Raw genomic sequence first — 5610 nt, forward strand, 5'->3', positions numbered from 1 at the left:
TGTGTTGGGAATCAAGGACCAAGATGCAGGTGGCAGCGGTTGTGTGTCAGGTTGAAACAGACCTAAGATCTTTTATTCCTTGCAGTTTCTAGTTGATGGTTCTGTTGGTACCTTGGGATACCGAAGACACCGGAGTGTTGCAGACTGGATGCGGTTGTTCTTGAGATAAAGAAGGCATCCTTTGACTTGTTCCTAAAAGCTTCTGCAAAGGAGCTGATGGAGTAGCTCTCTGACAGAGTTGGTGTTGGGCCACAGTGTGTCATTGAGAGATATTGGGTCAATGGCCCACTTGTGAGCCCCCAAATGAGGAGACCTCAGGGGGTTGAACCTCAGCATGTATGAGGATAGATGGACCAATAGGGGGAAGGGTTGAGGTTGCGATGTGGGCAGCAAATCAGACCTCAACCCTCATTTTCCTCTATAAATAGGACCTCCATTGCAGGGGGCCAAGCATTCTTGGAGTCTCACCTGAAGGTACCTATTTCGGGTGAGGAGCGAAGGGAGAATCAGGGATCTACATCGCACCTAGGTGCAAGCCAACTCACAGTAGGAGAGCATATGGGGTGCAGTAAAGGGAGCTATACACCATTGCAGCATATCTTTGCAGGAGTGCTCGGCCTTGAGCAGCTACTGAAGCCTATCACAAAGATGCATGACAGATCAGACCTCAACCCTCATTTTCCTCTATAAATAGGACCTCCATTGCAGGGGGCCAAGCATTCTTGGAGTCTCACCTGAAGGTACCTATTTCGGGTGAGGAGCGAAGGGAGAATCAGGGATCTACATCGCACCTAGGTGCAAGCCAACTCACAGTAGGAGAGCATATGGGGTGCAGTAAAGGGAGCTATACACCATTGCAGCATATCTTTGCAGGAGTGCTCGGCCTTGAGCAGCTACTGAAGCCTATCACAAAGATGCATGACAGAGAGGAGGAGTTTCCTTCACTGGATGCAGCAAAACACAGCCTTGTTTTGGTACCTTACCTTTGTACATACATTGGCAAGTTTTTGTACTCCAGATTTACCTATATATGTATTTTGTGTCAGCTATATATCTGAGTACTCTTCAGATCTGAATTCCCCTCTTACATTTAAGTAAAGCACATGTACTTTGGGCTGTGTTCCACATAGGGGGTGTTGTCCTCAAGTAAGCAACCTCCCTCTACTTTTCTAACAAGCGTTGCATCTAGTTCTAGAAACATGTGTTATATAGCATTGAGAACTTGGCACACTTAAAAGTAGGGATCGACAACTCTTGAGTAAAATTATGTCAAAATTGCATACTTCACGGCAATATCAGGTGTTCCCTTGGATGAAAATTTATCACTTTACCCAGTGGCATAGACATAAATTTTCCGACCTTGCCATCAGGAAGATGCTTCCAGCTTGAGCTGAAGATTGCGACCACAGAGCACAATCCTAGAGTAAATCTTGGCATGGCAAGTTTGGTTCATTCCTCCTCGAGTATGTCTGCACTTGTATTCTTTGGCTTTAGGGGATTCATTATTTTCTAGTCCTTTGTCATTTATAAGATCATAGAAAGTGCCAGTTGTCAACAAAAGACCTTGTTACGCACATTCTTTTACTGTGTTTATTTTCAAGATAGTGTTTGTTAACCTACGCTTAAGTAGGAGCAAAAGTTGCACATTGGCACCCTTAGTGTTGGGAGCCTTGTGATCCTAGGAAAGAGAGATCTAGCATGAGGTGATCCAATTGCTTGTTTAGCAATTGGCTCCTTTCGATAAAATCTCTTGTTTTGAACGTGGGAGCTGAAATTATTGACCAATACTACTAGCCAATACTGCTAGCTTTAAGGATCGCAATCTCAATTATCTTTAGTGGATGCTACTTTCGAGAGATGTTCATCTTCAAGATGTCCAACCTGATTATGGAGCTAACCATGTCCAATATATGCAAAAGATTGGAGATGTAAAGAATGCTTAGCTTTGTTGTGACCATCTATGAATATTGATGGTAAATAGGAGTGCACATGAATATAATCCAAGGTGGTTTTGATTTTCACTATGCCTAAACTTATATCAACAACTTTGCTCTTATATACAAGGTTTATAAATTGTTGCACAATATAAAAGAACATGCAACATGGAAATAAACTCTAGGGAATCCTTAATGAGCTTGTGGGCAATCATGGAGTGGGTTTTAAGACAAATAAAGCAATGCCCAATTGGGTTTTATAAGGCATGTTTAAAGTTATGGAGAGTCCATTTAGTTGGATGAGGGCATTTGGCATCTAGAGCTATGTGAGGTGTATCAAAATGTAAGTTAAAGTGAGCAAACTTACCTATCATGGTGGTAGGTGGGAAAATCTCATTCTAAACATCTAGGATTTTATTCTCACAATAGATGTAGGTTTAACACTCTTGCATAATTGTTAGTCATCAAGAATTGGCATCCATTCCAACAATAAACCTCTTTGAGTCAAATCATGGTCGTTGTTTGGTTGTTAAGGCATACATTTATAAGATAAGCTTCTATGTTGCAAATGCTATACATATGTTTGCTTTGTGGTGGTACAACCCTAGCTAAAAGCAAAGGACACAATTAAGGGACCATGTTGTGAAATTGATTATTAGAATGCCTTTTGGAAAGAAAAGCTCAATATGGTAATAGAGTGAAAGCCACGAAGTAGTGTCATCTTCAATGCTTATTTGATGCTATGTTGGCAGTTCTTTTGGGAGTATTGATGGTCTCCAATGTTGCAACTAATTGCCTATAAATACTATGCAATTGACCTTTGATTTTTGAGATCTCTCTCTCTCTCTCTCTCTCTCTCTCTCTCTCTCTCTCTCTCTCTCTCTCTATATATATATATATATATGTGTGTGTGTGTGTGTGTGTGTGTGTGTGTGTGTGTGTGTGTGTGTGCGCGCGCGCGCGCGTGTGCGCGTGTGTGCACGCGTGCACGTGTGGGTGCATGCTTCATCTTGCTACACAATTCCTACAAGCCATGTTTCATGGCCTACAATCGAGCAACATTTTCTTCTCACGAATGACTGCTCACTTTTGGTAGTGAAAGGGTGTGTTGGAGACCTTGATGTGTGGTCTTCAGCATATTAATCACATTGGAGGCATCTAGTTTCTTGTATGTAAGTACATTCCTAGATAGTTGTCCATGCATTTTTAATATATCCAAAACCTAAAAGGCATTGGTGTGGTCAAATGGTGATGAGATATTTGGCCTCACAAATGTGCAAATTATGTGGATTTTTCGATTGAGTCATGGAAAGATGATGGTGCTAGTGCAATTGTAAAGAGGGCCTTTACATAGAAGCAATAAAGATAAATTCATAAAAACTATGAATTGTTATTGCATGTTGGCTCACGGAACTTATGCGAGCTATCCCTTGGTGGAGGTTAGATATTTCAAGAGGTGAAACTAGCAGAGGTGGACAAATCCAATGGATGGGCTTGCAAAATTGTTGAGAGCTCTTGCTCACCCCACAATGTGTGTGACTACTTAAGACAAGATGGTACCCAATTTAGAACAAGAAAGTTATCATGATTTTTTACGCTTGCATGTGTGAAAAATGGAGAGGTTGCAACTATAAATCCCATATCAAAAAGTGGATGCATGAGAGCCTTGTGCCCTTTACTTTTTGTGAACAACAAATGTCCTTGAACATCCACTCTATGAAGGTAAACATGATTACCTAATTAACACTTTCTATGTAGAGGATAATTTGCTTATGAATCTTTATAACTTTAGAGGCTAATTAGGTACAAGTCTGTAGCAAAGAGAATAATTGTCAATGATTTACCGGCCCACTTGAATGCATTATCAAGCTCATTCTAAAGAAGGAAATAAGCAAGATAAAAAATTTTGAGACCTATGACAATGTTAAACTATAGCTACAAGATTTTTCAGGACTCAAAAATTTGAGAAGATGGATCAACAGACCAGAGCAAAAGGGATTTATTCAAGGGAGGCATTTATTGAAAGTCATAGAGCATTCAGTTCTTCAAGTGATTAACATTGGTATTTTGGTTTGCCCCAAAGGTGCCATGGATTTCAAAGACAATGACAACACCACATATCAAGTAAGAAATGTGTGGAACTTGTATAAGCCACATATTTCCATGTGAATTCCAATATCATCATCCTCCTTGTCCTAAAAACATAGTTTGATTTGATCACTACGTATGCTAGTGGCTCGATCATGTTGAAAAGCTCTTTTTTGGGAAGAAACCCTAGGTACAATTAGTTATCCTTCAATGATGGCTTGGGGGACAAGCTAAAGATATAGTCTTTCTCATACTAGTCATCTTCATACCAAAAGTTACCTTATGAATGTAATGAAGCAATTTAAAGATGGTGAACCTAGAACAATGCTCATGTCATTCGTCTCATGTGATGGGATCAAGGCAATCCTCAACCACCTTAAGCCTATCAGTAAGATTGCTTCCCTAACAAGGAACCTCTTGACAGTGGTTCCAAAAACCTAGAGGGCTTTCCATCCTATCAAAGATGCTAGCACTCCCATACAGACCCCTAGAAATGGTAGATTCCCCATACTCAAGCGAGTCTCACGTAGGAGCAATAAGAATAGGGGTGACAGATCACATAAGGGTCATGGCACACGATATGATGATCTACCCCAAAAATCAATTTGCTAGCTTTCTTAACATGGCATGAGTGACCAGTAATTATTAGGGATTTTGTACCCTTTGATATTGTTATTTCACAATTTTGCTTCTATCATTACATTACAATTTTCAAGAAATTACAATCTACATTTTAAGACCTTTAATCAATGGTTTGCCATTCTAATGGAAATAACTTCTTTCAAAAAAACAAAGGGGTTAGCCATACATGCTTTTTTGTAATGCATTTTTCTATTCATAAACTTGATTATGAATATATGTTCCCCCAAGAAAATAATTTGCTACACTATTTAGAGACTCTTTTAAGTTCAAGTGAGCTTTCATTGGTTTCATTTGGAGAAATTGTCCAAACATTAAGTCTTTTTAATATAAAGCATTCAATGTCATCTATGAATAGCCAACTTTTTCTTGTAATTTCTCTAGACCAAAGTTTGCTAACATTATCTAATTTTTTATTTCTAGGTTTCCATGTATGCACTAGAAATTTGCAGCTTATCTCTAGTGAAAGATTATGATTCTTATTTGCTAAATGACTAAATATGTCCTCCCTAATCCCTTTATCTAATGTAGGTTTATATGAGCATTTTTTGAAAGTGGGAGATTGTGCACCATTCCTAGAAAAATTAAAGATCTTCCTTTTTTAAGATACAAGAAAAGAACGCTTAGAAACAAACCATACAAGTCAAGTGTCCTAAAAGGCACCAACCGGGAATAAAACCTCAAGCCTGGTAGAGACCAGCCTGCATCTTGAGATCCTAGCTCACTACCTAGGGTATCTCAGGGACAGGGGCCAACAAGCAAGGGGGGTTGGGAAGGGGGGGGGTAACAACCAGCAAATCCCTCATGGTATCATAATGTAAAAAACCCTTGCAGGCCATGCCTTACAGAAACACTTTCGCCTTTCAACGGTCGCTCTAGAGTCGGATGTCCTGCGCTCCCAGTTGGTGCGCAAGGTGTAGATGATTCATATCCTACCAGATAGCAACAA

This window comes from Dipteris shenzhenensis, chromosome 30, assembly GCF_047967505.1.
Source record: "Dipteris shenzhenensis isolate YYH24624 ecotype China chromosome 30, Dip_SZ_1.0, whole genome shotgun sequence".
In the NCBI taxonomy this organism is placed as follows: domain Eukaryota; kingdom Viridiplantae; phylum Streptophyta; class Polypodiopsida; order Gleicheniales; family Dipteridaceae; genus Dipteris; species Dipteris shenzhenensis.